Raw genomic sequence first — 18,380 nt, 5'->3', positions numbered from 1 at the left:
AGCTATATTCATGTTGTTCATATGAATGTAGTTTTTTCCCTTTCATGAATATAGTATTTTGTGTGAATGTACCATAACTTTTATCCATACATTTATTTTATTCAAACATAACTTTTATGTTTGTTGGTAAACATTTGGTTTGCTTCCAGTTTTTCACTATTATGAATAATGTTGCTATAATCATTCTTATACAAGAGTTTTGGGAGCACATTAGATACATTTCCACTGAGTATATATCTGAGTGTAGAATTTCTGGCAATAGTGTGCATGTAAGTCCAGATACTCTGCTTTACAAAGTAAAGAGAAAAAATTCTCCACTTGCATCACAGATGACTGTATATATGTGGATCTATTTTGGAGCTCTCCATTCTGTTTAATTATTTTCTTTGCCTGTTTTTATGCCAAACATCACACTGTTTCAATAACTATAGCTTTATAATAAATCTGAATGTCTGATAGGGTAAATCTTCCTTTTTTTATTTCTTAATTTTCTCTACCATTCTTGTCAATACATTAAAAAGACTATAACTGTTATAAGTACATGCAACTATTTATTACAGATTAACTTAGGAACATTTGGCATTGTTACAATTCTGAGTTTTCTAATTTATGGAAATAGTATATCCCTTCATTTATTTAGGTCTTCTTACATTTTTTGTCATAATTATCTTGTAGTTTTCTATGTTGAGGTTTTGCACCTGTTTTCCTTAGAATTGGTTTTTTTTTTTTTTTTTTTTTTTGAGACGGAGTCTCGCTCTGTTGCCCAGGCTGGACTGCAGTGGCGCGATCTTGGCTCACTGCAAGCTCTGCCTCCCGGGTTCACGCCATTCTCCTGCCTCAGCCTCCCGAGTAGCTGGGACTACAGGCGCCTGCCACTACGCCCGGCTAATTTTTTGTATTTTTAGTGGAGACGGGGTTTCACCGTCTTAGCCAGGATGGTCTTGATCTCCTGACCTCGTGATCCGCCTGCCTCAGCCTCCCAAAGTGCTGGAATTACAGGCGTGAGCCACTGTGCCCAGCCAGAATTGTTTTTATTTCTTTTACTTGCCTTATTGAACTTGAAAAAACTCCAAATGATAATAAATTGAAGCAATTATAACTGGAATCCTTGTCCTGCTCTCTTTCCCAATCTCTGTCATTCAATATTTTATTGCTAATGTGACTTTTGCTGGAGGATTTTTGCATATATGCTTTATCGGATTTTTTTAGACTACGATTTCTGGTTTAATAACAGTTTTTAACATGAATAGGAAGGATTAACCTTCTAATCATAAGTGTCTGGTACAGAAGTTATACATCCACAGTAAACAAATTAAAAGCTGGTCAAAATATATGAAATGACTGTTTTTAGCTATTGAGACAAGTAAGTAGTGTTGGGCTGTGATTCCTCATAAAAGGGAAACAAATTAGATGGTCCCTATTGAATTTTCAGCTTTCTTCATGGTGGCAATTTCCAGACTCCAGTGCAAGGAGGGGAAACTGAAGGAGAATAAGGCGGTTACATTCAGTTAGAGTCTGAGAGTAGAATTTGGTTAGGCTGAAGCAGCTGGAAACTGTGGAATGTAATACCAGAGAGGAGACTGCCACACAAAGAACTCCAAAAATGTGAGCAAAGATCTCCTGTACTCTGTTGTCAAATACTAAGCTGTGCATCAACAATGTTGCTGCATTATTTGTGGATATGGCCAACACCCCAAAATATGGTGCTTCTGTCTCTCCCAAAGCATAGAATGAAGTTGTTCTCCGGAGTCTCCTTATCTACCTAAAGTCTGGACCTGTCACAAAAGAAAACGATGACCTCTGGTCACTTTCCTAAATTTTCATTAACTGAACTCTTATCACAGGATGAGAGACTGAAGTCTGGCCACATACCTGGGCACACTTTTGTCACTAACCACTGTCTCTTCTGTGAGCCCAAAAGACTTCCTTCCGGCCATCGTATGTTCTTTAAGCTCATTGAATTTCCCTAACAGTCATTTACTACCCCGCTAAAATCATCCACACTTCCCCATCTCACTTTTCCCTAAGAAGGAGAGCATGTAACCATTTGTATCCCATTGCATGGTAATCACTCTGTGGTTCTCCTCCAGGTACATTAATAACTTTGTATGTCTTTTCTCCTATCAATCTTCCTTTTTTTCAGTTTGATTTTCAGCAAACCTTCAGAAGGCAAAAGGGAAAGTTTTCCCATAGGCCAGCGTGGATATGTGTCTGTAATAGTCTGCTCAGCCTTCTACAACAAGATGTCGCAGACTGGGTGACTTAAACCAGGGATCCTCAAACCCCAGCCATGGATCGGTACGGGTCAGTGGCCTGTTAGGAATCAGGCCACGTAGCAAGAGGTGAGTGGCCAAGCAAGCATTACAGCCTGAGCTCTGCCTCCTATCAGATCAGCGGTGGCATTAGATTCTCGTAGGAGCACAAACCCTATTGCTAACTGTACTTGCAAGGGATCTAGGCTGCATTTTCCTTATGAGAATCTAATGCCTGATGATCTGAGGTGGAATAGTTTCATCCAAAAACTGTCCTCCACAGTCCCCTCCATGAAAAAAATTGTCTTCCGCAAAACTGGTCCCTGGTGCCAAAAAAGTTGGGGACCGTTGGCTTGAACAACAGAAATTGGTTACTCACAGATTTGGAAACTGGGAAGTCCAAGATCAAGGTACCCACTGATTTGGTTCCAGGGCTCTTTTCCTGGTTTGTAGATGGCCATATTTTTATTGTATACTCACATGACCTCAACTTTGTGCACGTGTGGGGGAGAGAGAAAAAAGCTCTCTGATATCTCTTCTTAGAAGGGCACTTAATCTAATAGGATCAAGGCTCCACCTTTAAGACTTATAGGCCCTGTCTCCAAAAAGTAGTCATATTAGGGGTTAGAGCATCAACATATAAATCCGGGGAGGGGGTTTGCAGGAGGTACCAATTTTGCCCATAGGAGTTTCTGTTGTCTGTTTCCCTCCCCTTTCATGTGTCTTACTGTACCTGGTAATTTTTGCCTGAATGTCAGAAATTATACATATATAATTGTTATCTCTGGGCCATATTCACTTCTACCACCAATGATTCATCTTCCTCTAGGAGGCAGCTGGAGTATGAAACAGATTACCTTAATGCAATCAAGACCAATCAGATTTACGGTTGGTTTATTGTGGTTATAAGGCTCAGATGCTTTTTAATTTGCCTCCACTCCTAAGACATAGCTCTGCAAGGTCTCTAGCTGGAGACCTAACTCCAGTTATTGTTTGATCAGATACTTGTGTATGCTGAAAACTCTTCTCTCACTAGCAGCAGCTTTCTGTTTGGCTTCTTAGCCTCTTTCCATGTTCACCTTAAAGTATTAGGATATTCCTCAAAAGAAAATATCCAGAGTGTTCCCTTTTCCCCATCTCTGAAAACTCTGAGACCATTGTCCCCAAGTCTTACTTGTTGTGTCCTAAACAAAAATTATTCGCTAGCCCCATGCAATTACCAAAACCTTCTCAGCTTATCTGTTTTGGTTATGGTCCTTTGTCCTGTTTTTCAGATTCTCACTTTCCCAAGACCATAACCTGGCAGATTCCCTGAGGGGAAAATGTCTTCTTATCCTCTGTTTTTGATTTTCTGCTTCCTCATTTCCCTTAGCAGCAATATGGTCTTTTCAATTTGATTTTTAAACATTTTATCAAGATTTTCTAAATGTATTGACTGAAGTATTGGTCTGCCATGAGTTGCTGCATCAGAGCCAGAAGTGAAAGTATGACTCTTTGACATGTCACTTAGTACCTAATACATAATAAATGTTAGCTAAATCTAAATTTTTAGTGACTGAAAACAAGAATAAACAAATGAACAAATTAAAAAATACTTTTTTTATTTAGTAAAGAGACCTTGATCAAAGTGCTGAATCTAATATTAAATTTTCTTGGAAATTATAACAATGTTCAAACTATCCTATCAACTGTTGCATTTTTTTTCTTTTTTTGGGGGGGTGCATAGGTGTTATGTTACAGAGGTTATAGTAGAAAGAAATTCTGGGGACAGGATATATAAGAATATTTCACATTTTCTTCTTCCACCAATGTAATAATTGAGAACTGGAAATATTAGTTAAATTAGTGTAAGAATATGTAGAGAAGCTTAATCTTTTCTGTTAGTTACTATAATTTTACAAAAGGACAAGAAGTATATTAGGTTAAAATTTCTTAATGTTGGGTTAATTGTAATAAATAAGAGTTATTTAATTTTAGAGCACCTGATTAGCCTTATTTAATGTATGAAATGCTAATCAATGAAAATTAAAAAGGGTTAATGTTTTCACATGCATATTTCATTATTTAGCCTTATATTTCTAATATTTTCAATGCATATTAATAAAATGAGTTGAGAACTCGGCATTTCTCCTACAAAGAATAAGAAGATAGACAGTACATGAAGATTATGACCTCCTATTCTAGTTTTCCTCCAATTTAAATTTGGCAAATCTCAGTTTAATATTTATAGATAAATGATGGACTACAGGTAACTTCTAGCTACTGTGGAGTTAACATGATTTTCAGATGCCTATTTAAGCCATGATAAATGGAAAATGTCTAAACCTTAATTTCTTTCTTCTTCTTCTTTTTTTTTTTTTTTTTGAGAGAGGGTCTTGCTCTGTCACCCAGGCTGGAGTGCAATGGCACGATCTCAGCTGACTGCAACCTCCACCTTCCAGGCTCAAGTGATTCTCCCACTTCAGCTTCTCAAGTAGGTGGGACTATAGGCACATGCCACCACACCCAGCTAATTTTTGAATTTTTTATGGAGACAGGGTCTTGCTATGTTGCCCAGGCTGGCCTCAAACTCCTTTGCTCCAATGATCTGCCTGCCTTTGCCTCCCAAACTAGTGGTATTACAGGTGCAAGCTACCACCCCCAGCCTAAACCTTAATGTTAAATCTACTCTCTTACTTTAATTTACAATTGAGCCTAAAGAATCAAGATTAAGTATAGAAAAGTGTTGATGGTCTTTGATTTGAAGAGGCTATAAGTGTAAAAGAAAAATTGCACTGGACAGAGTTAAACAAGAAGACTTTATTCAAGACGACTGCAGCAGGGAAGAGAGATTGAACTCAATCCCAATGAAACAAAAGGCAGGAGAGTTTTTAAGCACTGGGATGAGCTAATGAAAAAGAACCAGAGAACTATAGGCTGATGTGGTCCACTGTGCTTATGGAAGTTAGGTTCCTAGCCTCCCACCTAGACTGGGAGATAGGAGCCCTATCTTCTTTGATGATTACATTTCAAAGGAATAGTTCCCAGGTCCTTGAAGAAGAAATGCCTGGATTGTAAAACTGGAAAGAGGTTGGGAGAAGATTTACATCTCAAAAAGTCAGGAAATTATTTACAATAAAAAATTGTCTGAGGTAGGCAGGGAGCAGTGGCTCACTCCTGTAATCCCAGCACTTTGGGAGGCTGTGGCAGGTAGATCACTTGAGGTCAGGAGTTCTAGTCCAGCCTGGCCAACATGATGAAACCCCAATTCTACTAAAAATACAAAATTAGGTGGGCGTGGTGGCAGGAGCCTGTAATCCCAGCTACTCTGGAGGTGGAGGTGGCAGTTAGCCAAGACCGCGCCACTGAACTCCAGTCTGGGTGACAGAGCAAGACTCCATCTCAAAAATAAATAAAAAAAAATTGGATAAGGTAAATTAGGATGTCAGGGCCCCCTAATATCAAGAAGAGACCTATTTAATGTTTAGTGAAGCTGAGGGGACCATTAAGGCCTTCTTGGTCACAATGTAGCACAAAACCTGTGGGATCCCGTATAGAAAGTCTGTCTCTCTTTTTTCCTCAGTTCATATTTGGAATAACAACAATATAACACTCCTTTGGTAGTTATATTTTCTCGCCTTCTTTACAGAAGAAGAAATCCTTACTTAGAAAAGGTAAGAAACTTGACCCTAATGACCTAGCTGGAAGTGACAGGTCTCTGTGAGATTCAAGAGTCTATTTTCCTAACCATTGTGTTACAGAGATGAAGTAGACCTAATTGTGACATCCTTTTCCTCTTTTGTGCCCTTTTTATTTATCCTTATGTTGCCTTTATCCAAATTAATTCACTGGGGCAGTCTAACAAATCTAGTTTACACTTCATTAATTATGTGCATGTTAATAACAACTCTTAACCCCAAACATTACCACAGTTCAGTGACAAAGGTTATTAAGGAGGATATAAATTCTCTATATGTACTGGATGGCTCCCAAGGAAATAGGATTGGCATGTTTTACTAACAGTGTTGTCAGAGTCATGTTGTAGGCAGCTCCCTTCTATCAAGTCAACAAATAAAATAATGGTAACTGCCTTTTTTCATGGATAACATGTTAGCCTCTGTGCTAAGAAATTTGCATAACTTTTTTCATTTAGCTGACCTAGGATCTAGAGAGATAGCAATGTTCTCCATTTTAAAAGTGAGAAACCTGAGTTTTAGAGAAGCTAAGTAACTTGCACAAGGAGAAGTCACTTTAGCAATATTCATAGTTATTACATTTGAATCTGGAATTGAATTTGCATTAGCTCATTCCCGTGGCTGTGCTCAAGGGCTACCCTCTACTGCTCTGGTTCTGGGCAATATGTCAGCTTCTTCCCTCTTTTCTTTCTGAAGGAGATCGCAGAATGTCACCCCAAAATGTGGCACCTTAGTATGCTTACGTATTTTGAAATGAAGGCCCTTGGAGATCAGCAGGTGCTAGGAGAGGCTTTTCCCCTATCTGCAGAGGGACTGGGCACACCCAAAAAGAAAACAATTACCTTCTGTCCCTTCCCTGAGTTTTCATTAAGTAAACTCATATTGTAGGGAGTGGGGAATGTAACTACACATGGACAAATTTATTTCATCAGGAGCCACTGCCTATTCCCCTAGACCCATTCAGTTTCCAAAGAAACTAACCATTGGTTAGGAACCATTGTCTGAGCGTTGGGCCTATTCATTTCCCCTAACATTGTTTACTCTAGATTTCCTAATCTCCCTTCTGCTGTGAAGAAGGTTTTAAAAGCTTATGCACTTCATTTGGTTTTGGATAATCATTCTACTGTGATTTTTTTTTTTTTTTACCCACGCATAATAAAATAAATTAGTATGCCTTTTTCTCCCATTAATGTGACTTTTGTCAGTTTATTTTCAGCAAATCTTCAGACTACAAAGGAGAAGTCTTCCCCCTTCACTCCTATGCTTCTTTCTTTTCTTCATTTTTTTTTTCTGCCTTCCAATTTACCTTGACTACCTTTTTGTCAATTATCTCACAATCTTGAATAAATCAACATTTAGTAGTTATGTAGTTAAGCACTTTTATATTTGAGCAACGTGAATAATGTGATATAGTTGACTTCTTAAATGGAAGGCCTTCCCTTGGGCTTTTACAGTAATTTTAAAAAGATAAAAAAATAAATTTTTATAAATGGAAACAAATTAAAAATATTTTCTGTCACAGGTGTAAATTTATACTAAATTTCAATTAAAATACATCTACTTATATATTTCATAAATTTGTGGTAGAGGGCATTGATAATCAAATATATTGGTGTTCAGAAAAGAATACCTCCAAATTTGTCACTTCGGACTTCAAACAGAGCAGCTGAAGAGCAGCAAAGGCAGGGAAAGGGCTTTCTCTGATCTACCCTTAACTAAGGTAAGTTCCTCCAGAAGACGTACAATTGTCAGTCAGGGAAGATTAAATCAGGAAAGGAGGCTACAAGTCTGACACCTCCACTGAGAGACTTTAACCACAGCTACCATCAATTCCTCTGAGGGCTGCTTCTGAGAAACTTTATCTGCATAGTAAGACAGCCTTTGTTCCCAGTGCACTTTCTCCCCTGACCCTCCCATGGCTTGTCACCATCTCCCCCTGAAAAGCCCCCAGACCCTATTCTTTCTCTATGATATAAAACTTCAGTCATTTGAGGACATAAAGGTATAAAATCTTTAATCATCGAGTCTTTCTTCGAGTCTCACATTTTATGGGATGCCCATGCATGTTGACATAATGAATTTGTTTGCCTTTTTACCTCTTAATCTGTCTACTGTCAAGTTTATTCCAGAAATCTAACTTTCAGGGGGTAGAAGAGAATTTTCTTTCACTCCTACAAGTGCATTCTTTAAATTGTACTTTTACACCTTCAATAAAATGCTTAGGAATTCCTACGTCAGTGCTTTTTAAATCCCGGCTAAAGAATTGCCTAAGGAGTTAAAAAAAAAAGAAAAATATATTCAAACCCTAGCACATAGCCACTCTACAGTGTCAGGTGTCTGTGATTAAAAACATCCCCACTATTGATTCTGATATATAGCCTGGGATTGAGAATCTCTGCCCAATTTGTTTTTATTAACATTTTAACACATTGATCAGTTTAGCTTAAAAATGATTTAAGAAGTATTTATTTTGCTTCTGTGCTATATAAATAGCCATGTTAATGTTTCTGGATGTTCATCAAATATTTTCAGTTCTGTCTTCTGGGTATCTGATTGGATACCCAGCTGTACTTGTTGTTGAGAGGAGCAGTGTGTCTAATGAAATTGTACTTCTGGGGCAGAACACTTAATTGCTAGTTTAGTTAGGCCTGAGCTACTGAACATACACTAGGCAGTGCAGCAGCAGCACCATCACTTGAACTCTTCTTAGAAATGTAGATTTTTCAGGGTCTGCCCAGATGTACTGAATCAGAATCAACATTTTCATAAGATCCCCAGGTGAACTCATGCAACTTAAAATGTGAGAAGTCTTTCCCTAGAGTTCTAGCTTTCCCTTGTACTATGGCCAGCAATATTTGAGGTGGTAGCTGATTTCTTGGCCCAGAACTCTGAGTGACTATGGTGGGCAGGACTTCCTTCCAACCAGGAATGGGCATGTAGCATGAGCTAAACCTTTATGTTTTCAGATGTTTGTGTGACTTGCCTTTGTAGCATAACATATCTCATGCTAACTAGATACCTTGGATATACAGGATTTCCTTGCCTTTCTCTTCAAGCTCACTTATAAAACATACAGCGTCAAATCTAAACCAAAAATCTGTAAAAATGTTCAATTTAAACACAGATTTTTATCACAAAAGGCAGAGATTTAGATTGATAGGAAAATAAATTCAAGACCAGAAAGAGATAGGACAGGACAGGAAGGGTTCCTTCAGATCGTTGAGGAAATAGCTGAATTGAGCCTATAAGCAGCCAAGAAGAATGGCTGCCTATGTTTTGGTATTTGAAACTCTTTGGTATTAAAACCAAGGCCAAATGTGTGAGTGAGGGGTTGAGGGGATATTTTCACAATTTGTCAGATGGGCAACTCTGTTTACCAAGCAAAGGAAAAAGCAGGTGGATTAAAAAAGAGAGAGCAGGAAATGGAGAGAAGAGAGGAATACAAATAGTAACAAAGGTTTCCAGCTTACCACAGCTTGCTCTTTTATTTCAAACCTAGAAAATAGCTCTGGGCACGTTAGCCTTGATGAACTGGAAAAGTTCCACACATTAAGGCCAGCAACCCTGACATAAGGCCATATCGAGAATGAATACATCTTTTCGATGAAGGGCTAATCTTGTACGAACACATTGCAGGGTGTTTTCAGGTCCTCTAATGACCCCCAGACTCTCTCTCGCACCATATTGTTAATGGAGAAGATATTTGTGTTAAACATTGTGCAGATTAAACTGGTGGATTATTTTCCCTGCATTTAAAAATATCATTGTGCCCCGTGGCCAGACCATTCCTGAGAAATACAAAATGCAACTGAATTTTTCTTTGCTTCATTAAAGGAAGCTTGAAAAAATTTAAAGGGACTGTTCAAATGTCTTCCTTAAAATATGCCTATTTCTAGGGCACCCTATGATACCAGTGGCTTCATAATAGGAATGAGATTATTATAGACTAGATGACAAATTTATTTAACCATTGTGGTATCCATTTATTTAAAAACTGTGTGCATGCTCTCTTTGTACCAGACACTGTGTTAGGAGCTGGTGACATAGTGGGATACAAGGACAAAGCCATGCTCTTACGAAGCTTACATTCTAGGATAATTCTTCGCCATAAACATAAACCAAACACTTCCACTAGAAATACTGACCAATTCCTGGATTCTCTGGTAAGTTTCATGAACTCTCCCTGCTTGGTTGCATGACATCATTTTACGATATACTAATTTCTACCTTGCTTGACATATCAATGTCTCTATATTTTTTACTTACTCAATTTTTTAACAGACCATTTATTTAGCACTTCCTGTCATAAAACTTAATCTTTTGACAGTGCTGCTTTCCCAATGCATCTTTATCAATACTGTTTCCAAAGAAGTGGGTAAAACAACACAGTGACAAAAGAAATTTGCATATCAGTTCTTGGCTCACACTAAAAATCTATGCCACATCCACAAAGGATGCCAGCTATTGACAATACCCAGGAGGCAGTCCTGGGACCAAACCAAATGGGCCCATTACCAAGAGTGCTGTTAAAATCAAACTCCAGGCTAGTAGGAAGGAATAATGTATTGATGGAGAAATTAAGCAAGTGGATCATGTATGGATGATTTGTGGGTGGGAGAAAGATAAAGAAAATAGACATTCGGGTGGAGTGAGCTAAGATAATAAATACATGTGAGTTGGCCAAGTGCTCATTTGAAATTAATGTTGCAAAGATTGAGTGTTCATGCATCAAATAATTTTTGTACAGTTTTATTGATTCCCGTAGGCCTGGATGTTTCCTTAAAGCCATGAAACTAGATTATACAAATTAGCTAGTGCGAGAGTACAGATGGGTAAGATTGCAATGCCAAATAATTTGCTAGCGTATCCACAACAACTGTTGCTTCTCTTATAGTGCTGTTGAAAGAATCAAAGGAGAAGATATCTATGAAAGTGTTTTACAAACCAGAAAGCACTTTACTTATGAGAAGTGGTGCTATTGTTTGCTATTGTTATTATTACTGTGCTTGTTTTAATGCAACCTAGACACTGAGGTAGTGTGTCCAGAATTGGTTCCTTCCGGTGGGTTCTTGGTCTCACTGACTTCAAGAATGAAGCCGCGGACCCCTGTGGTGAGTGTTACAGTTCTTAAAGACGGTGTGTCCGGAGTTTGTTCCTTCAAATGTTTGTGGTCTCGCTGACTTCAGGAGTGAAGCTGCAGACCCTCACAGTGAGTGTTACAGCTTTTAAAGGTGGCCCGTCCAGAGTCATTCATTCCTCTCGGTGGGTTCGTGCTCTCGCTGACTTCAGGAGTGAAGCTGCAGACCTTCACAATGAGTGTTACAGCTCTTAAAGGTGGCACGTCTGGAGTTGTTTGTTCCTCCGTGTGGGTTTGTGGTCTTTCTGGCTTCAAGAGTGAAGCTGCAGAGCTTCATGGTGAGTGTTGCAGCTCATAAAGTTAGTGTGGACCTAAAGAGTGGGCAGAAAGATTTATTGTGACCTAAAGAGTGGGCAGGACGATTTATTGTGAAGAGCAAAAGAACAAAGCTTCCACAGTGTGGAAGGGGACCCCAGCAAGTTGCCCCTGCTGGCTCAGTGGCCTGTTTTCATTCCCTTATTTGGCCCCACCCACATCCTGCTGATTGGTCCATTTTACAGAGTACTGATTGGTCCGTTTTACAGAGTGCTGATTGGTCTGTTTTTACAGAGTGCTGATTGGTGCGTTTACAAACTTTTAGCTAGACATAGAGCACTGATTGGTGCATTTACAATCCTTTAGCTATACAGAAAAGTTCTCCAAGTCCCCTACCTGATTAGCTAGACACAGAGTGCTGATTGGTGCATTTACAAACCTTTAGCTAGACACAGAGCGCTGATTGGTGCATTTACAATCCTTTAGCTATACAGAAAAGTTCTCCAAGTCCCCACCCAACCCAGAAGCCCAACCAGCTTCACCTCTCAGTAGCGTGGCTTTTATGTCACAAGGTCACTGTTTCCTGGAAAAACTCATTCTGATTTTGTTGATGCTATCATTCAGATATATTTGTGATAGGTAACTCTGAACTTTCATTGTTCTTAATGCTCTTGCCCTGCTGAGCTAAAATAGGGCAGTGTGCCTTCTGCCCTGCTTCTCAATGAAACTGCACATGTGGGTTATAAATTGAGACCTATTTATGATGAAGAAAATAGGAGGATGAAAATACAGTGCTTATCAACCTGTCACAATAGGAGGAGTCTGGAAAGTAAAGTGTCATTCTCATGCTATTCTCAGGAAGAAAACTGATTTTCCTTTCAACAAATGTCAAAAGGAAAACTTTTAGGCTGTCACGTATGGCCTGTATTTCTAGAACCTGGCCCAATTTGGCTACTGCAAGGCTTTGTGAACACAGCCATCCAGAGAATGCTGTTTAGAGGGAAGGAGGTAAGATATTACCAGGATAGAATGGTGATACGCAAATGCAGGACCAGAGGACAAGAAAGCAGATACAAAGAGAAAACAATTTTGGTTGTCAAATCATTATGTTAAGTTAACCCATGAATACTTATACTAACTAGAAATACATAGGGCTACTTCTCTGTCTTTGTGTGTCCACACTCCTGCTTGCAGATATATGCACTCATGCATTCTGTCCTAAATTAGATTTCTCTAGAAGGAGGTCCTGTAAGTAGGATCATGTAAAAGAAGTTTATCTGGAAAGTGGTCCTAGAAATTACCAGTAGTGGAGTAGGAAGACAAGAAAACCTAATCAAGATATGTTTGTCGGCTGGTCACTGCTGCAGGCAACTCAGACTCTGTATTTTTGGCAGGGACTCCATATCTTGCACACCTCTGGACAAAAGTGCAAAACACACATATAATCCCACATGAGGGGCAAAGAAACCAGGACATTTATTTATCAATTTCTATTTATCTTTGGTTAAAGGCTACCCTTTTTTTTTTTTTTTTCATTTTTATTATACTTTAAGTTCTGGGATACATGTACAGAACATGAAGATTTGTTACATGGGCCATGGTGGTTTGCTGCACCCATCAACCCATCATCTACATTAGATATTTCTCCTAATGCTATCCCTCCTCTTGCCCCCCACCCCCCAACAAGCCCCACTGTGTGATATTCCCCTCCTTTTGCCCATATGTTCTCATTGTTCAATTCCCACTTATGAGTGAGAACATGCAGTGTTTGGTTTTCCATTCCTGTGTTAGTTTGCTGACAATGATGGTTTCCAGCATCATCTATGTCCCTGCAAAGCACGTGAACTCATTCTTTTTTATGGCTGCATAATATTCCATGGTGTATATGTGCCACATTTTCTTTATCCAGTCTAACATTGATGGACATTTGGGTTGGTTCCAAGTCTTTGCTATTGTGAATAGTGCTGTAATAAACATATGTGTGGATGTGTCTTTATAATAGAATGATTTATAATCCTTTGGGTATATATCCAGTAATGGGATTGCTTGTCAAATGGTATTTCTAGTTCTACATCCTTAAGGAATCACCACACTGTCTTCCACAATGGTTGAACTAATTTAAACTCCCACCAACGGTGTAAAAATGTTCCTATTTCTCCACATCCTCTCCAGCATGTTGTTTCCTGACTTTTTAATAATCGCCATTTTAACTGGCATGAGATAGTATCTCATTGTGGTTTTGATTTGTATTTCTCTAACAACCAGTGATGATGAGCTTTTCTTTCATATGTTTATTGGCCACATAAATGTCTTTTTTTTTTTTTTTGAAAAGTGTCTGTTCATATCCTTCTCCCACTTTTTGATGGGGTTGTTTGGTTTTTTTCTTGTAAATCTGTTTAAGTTCCTTGTAGATTCTGGATATTAGCCCTTTGTCAGATGGATAGATTGCAAAAATTTTCTCCCATTCTGTAGGTTGCCAGTTCACTCTAATGGTGGTTTCTTTTGCTGTGCAGAAGCTCTTTAGTTTAATTAGATCCATTTGACAATTTTGGATTTTGTTGAAATTGCTTTTAGTGTTTTAGTAATGAAGCCTTTGCCCATGCCTATGTCCTGAATGGTATTGTCCATGTTTTCTTCTAGGGTTTTTTGTTTTAGGTCTTACGTTTAAATCTTTAATCCATCTCGAGTTTTTTTTTTTTTTTTTTTTTTTTTTTATAGATGGAGTATCCCTCTGTCGCCCAGGATGGAGTGCAGTGGCATGATCTCCGCTCACTGCAAGCTCTCCTTCCTGGGTTCCCGCCATTCTCCTGCTTCAGCCTCCCAAGTAGCTGGGTCTACAGGCACCTGCTACTATGCCCGGCTAATTCTTTGTATTTTTAGTAGAGATGGCGTTTCACTGTGTTAGCCAGGATGGTCTCGATCTCTTGACCTCATGATCTGCCTGCCTCGGCCTCCCAAAGTGCTGGGATTATAGGTGTGAGCCAACGCATCTGGTCCTTGAGTTGATTTTTGTATAAGGTGTAAGGAAGGGGCCCGGTTTCAGTTTTCTGCATATTGCTAGCCAGTTTTCCCAACACCATTTATTAAATAGGGTATCCTTTCCCCATTGCTTGTTTTTGTCAGGTTTGTCAAAGATCAGATGGTTGTAGATGTGTGGTGTTATTTCTGAGGCCTCTGTTCTGTTTCATTGGTCTATATATCTGTTTTGGTACCAGTACCATGCTGGTTAGGTTATTGTAGCCTTGTAGTATAGTTTGAAGTCAGGTAGCGTGATGCCTCCTGCTTTGTCTTTTTTTTCTTAAGATTGTCTTGGCTATAGGGGCTCTTTTTTTTGGTTCCATATGAAATTTAAAGTAGTTTTTTTTCCAATTCTGTGAAGAAAGTCAATGGCAGCTTGATGGGAATAGTATTGAATCTATAAATTACTTTGTGCTGTATGGCCATTTTCATGATATTGATTATTCCTATCCATGAGCACAAAATGTTTTTCCATTTGTTTGTGTTATCTCTTATTTCAGTTAAAGGCTATTCTTTGAGACAATAATATCCAGGCCCCTTCATCTTCTGTCCTCCTGGGTTGGAGATCCTCTTGCTATTAGAATAATCTTGAGGAATTGTCTGAGTGTTTTCAGGAGGAAGCAGGCAGTGTGTACTGAATAATGAATGAGAGGAAATATGGGGAAGTTATTGAAAGTTTCTGCTATGCACACCATTGTTCTCAGACTCTGTGATATTTACCTGTGATTTTTCCTGAAGTCAATCTTTATTATTCACTTTCACCAAATATCACCTGTGGAAGGGCACTTCACACTCCTGTATTGGATAGGGAGGCTTTTCCTCTATATTGCTACTTTCCATTCAAGAAGCACTGTCTAATAGAAATGTAAGCCACCAATGCAAGCTATCTAAGTATTTTTTCCAATAGATTTTTTAAAAAAATAAATACAAAACAGCTAACATTAACTTAACACTACATTTTATTTAATCCAACATAACTAAAACACTGTTTCAATATGTAATCAATACAGAAATACTAATTATTTTACTATTTTCTTGCAAAGCCTTTAAAATAGATGTGTATTTTACACTTAACAGCACATTTCAATTCTGACTACTGCATTGCTAGTACTCAATAGCCATGTAAGGCTAGTAGCTATCATATTGGACAGTGAAGACCTGGGTCCATCTCACTCTCCATCTGAAATATGGGGAACTTATGAGTATCTTAATACTTTGGGGGAATGAAAGATGGCATTCCTGCTGGAAATTAAGTGAGAGATGTACTAACAATGTCCATGATAATTTGTCATCAGTTTTCAAGGTGGCTATATAATAATCCCCAAAATCAGATATACGTGCCCTTTTAAACATCCTCTCTCTTCCAAAACAAAACAAAACAAGAAAACAAAAGCCAAACCTAGACTTGGTACTACATAAGGATTCACACACAGCTCTAGGAATGAGTGTTGAGGAAAACCTTACATTCATTGTAATTACGTTTCCACACTTTGGCAAACTGAGAAGGGAAAATACATGTGTCCTCTCCATGACCTATCTTTCGTATTTACACTCTTGTGTAGTCGCCTCTTATATTGTATCAGGATTGGTCTGTGTGGACAGAATAAAGCATAAGTAATAGTCATTTCTAAGGTCAGATTATAAAGAAAAACCTTCTTGCTGTCACTCCCACAGCTCATTCTAGGGGAAACCAGCTGCTATATTGAGAAAACAGTCCTATGGAAAGGGCCATGGAACAAAGAACTGACTTCTGCCAACAACCTCATGAGTGAACCCAGAAGTGGCACTTCTAGTCCTGGTCAAGTCTTATAGACTGTGGCTCCAACTGATAGTGTGACTGTAACTTCATAAGAGATGCTAAACCAGACCACCCAATAAGACACTCCCAGATTCCATACTCTCAAAAGTTGTGTGAAATAATCACCCCTAGTTGTTTTAAACTGCTAGGTTTTGGGGTAGTGTGTTACATAGCAATAAATAATAAATACAACATCCAAGAAATCAATTTCTATGATAAATAAATATGGAGAGTAGATCTCTGTTTATAGGCTGAGATTTGTGTTCATTAGAGTCCTATTGAAAGGAATAAAGGTGAACCCAAGGTTAGAAGATGAGGCCACACTGTGACAGGAAGAGAGAAAAATGTGAAAAACATTACAGAAAGAAAAGTTATATTCCAGAATTTCTTTAAACAGAACAAAAATACCAAAAAAAAAACAACCCACACTTATTTTCATTGTTTCCTAAACTCTTGTAAATCATAGGGTCAGGATTGATTTATTACAAGGAAGTTCTAGGTCTAGAAGTCATCCCAGTGTTATCCAGATCATCAGCAATTAAGACAATAAAAGGAAAATGGGGGAAAAAGTTCTTCCTCATAGAGCTGAGGACATATTCTGAGACTATATAGCAGAGTCAACTGAAAGTAGCATTGTAACCCCTGCCTAGAATTTCAGCTAGCATTAAAGGAGGCTTTGGTTCTCCGTGGGGCCTACATTCCAGAAATGTTAACTGCATTTCTAAGGAATGTTAACTACATTTCTTAGGAAGCCATGCCCTTTGGGACTTAGTGTACAGAATGCTTTATGTGAGCTTCATTAATCTTATTAAATAACATGTCTTTGCCATTCATTGATTAGACATACAAATCATTCATCCCCAGAAGGAATTGCAAAGGAATCTAAAGTCACTCAAATCCCAGGCTTGTGCTGTCTGTGGTTGTCAAGGTAACAAACGTCTGACAATTCCAAGCTACCAGACCTCGGCAGACTATTTTGAAGCCACCACAGGTATTAGCCAGCCTTCCACCTTCCACTTCATATAACAGTTTCCAGAGGCATTCTCAGGAGAACTAATCAAGATATTAAGTTTATCCACAGACAACTAGAGTGCCAACACCCTGTAGAAAGTTAGAAGACATAAATAGGATATTCTTTATGTTCAACCTTGGATGCTAAGTTCTTCAGCACTGAACCAGAGCCCCCTATGCTCTCAGTGCTTATTATAGCAGCTGTATTCTGAGCAATAACTAAAAAGAAGTGAACAAAGTCTGGAAATGCTAATTCTACTTGCTCCTTTTTATTGAGCAAAGCTGTAATTATAGACGGTATTATTTCTTAAATGTTTAAAATAGGGCCAGATACTTTAAATATTACCTCCTGTTTTAAATATTACCCTATGCAAAATGGGTATTCTCATGCTGGTTTTAAAGATGAGAAAATTGAGGCTCAGTGCGTGGTTAAGTTCTTACCAATAACACACAACTACTCGGTGACAGAGCCTGGATGTGAACTGAACACTGACTTCAATGGGAGTTCTCATATTCACTGTGCTTTTTCTCACTTCCACTTTGCTTCTTCCTGAAAGTGAATCTATCTCTTCCTATTTCCTTTTTAAGACCATATTGATTACTAAACATTTTCTCCTCATGTCTGCAAATATGCTATTAAAGACATGTAAGAATTGGTGTGGCATGGGTGAAACCCTGTCTCTACTAAAAATACAAAAAATTAGCTGGGTGTGGTGGTGGGCACCTGTAGTCCCAGCCACTTGGAGGCTGAGGCAGGAGAATGGCGTGAACCCGGGAGGCGGAGCTTGCAGTGAGCCAATATCACGCTACTGCACTCCAGGCTGGGTGACAGCGAGACTCCGTTTCAAAATAAATAAATAGAATTGGTGTGGCATAAGGGTTGAACAATCAGCATAGATCCCTTATATCTTAGTACAGGAAAAGGTGCCAGAAGACACTGAAATGCCACGGGTTGGCATTCAGTCTCAGAACTGAAGGGTCTTGAGGGAACCATGGAGAGGAAAGCAGGATTCTCAAGGGCTCAGGACAGTCTTTTTCTATTTTAATAGGGGGTGTGGTCTTATCAGTGCAGGATGGCTGAATGTAAGCACTGACTGCCTGAACAAATTAATAATCGCAAGACAGAATTCTGACCTCATGAACAAGCATTTTGCTCCAGAATTCCTACCAGAAAAAAATGTGGAAGAATTTGTGCATTCTGTGGGAATATATATTTAGTTTCTCACACACAGACT

The 18,380-nt window shown here is 38.7% G+C and overlaps 2 long non-coding RNA genes across 2 annotated transcripts in view; one reads left to right on the top strand and one right to left on the bottom strand.

Annotated features, from left to right (window-relative positions):
- The window catches only part of LOC129047817 (uncharacterized), a 1,037,663-nt gene that overhangs the window by 397,185 nt on the left and 622,098 nt on the right, over window positions 1–18,380 (bottom strand). The window lies entirely within an intron of this gene.
- Window positions 1–18,380, top strand: part of LOC103891442 (uncharacterized) — a 100,236-nt gene that overhangs the window by 16,408 nt on the left and 65,448 nt on the right. The window contains exons 3-4 of the long non-coding RNA XR_008509589.2: window positions 2,144–2,342; window positions 5,815–10,089. This is a non-coding gene — a long non-coding RNA (uncharacterized LOC103891442). The remainder of the gene's footprint in view (window positions 1–2,143; window positions 2,343–5,814; window positions 10,090–18,380) is intronic.

This window comes from Pongo abelii, chromosome 13, assembly GCF_028885655.2.
Source record: "Pongo abelii isolate AG06213 chromosome 13, NHGRI_mPonAbe1-v2.0_pri, whole genome shotgun sequence".
Lineage (NCBI taxonomy): Eukaryota > Metazoa > Chordata > Mammalia > Primates > Hominidae > Pongo > Pongo abelii.
Note: the sequence above shows the minus strand (reverse complement) of the source record. Positions and strands in the feature narration are given on the sequence as shown.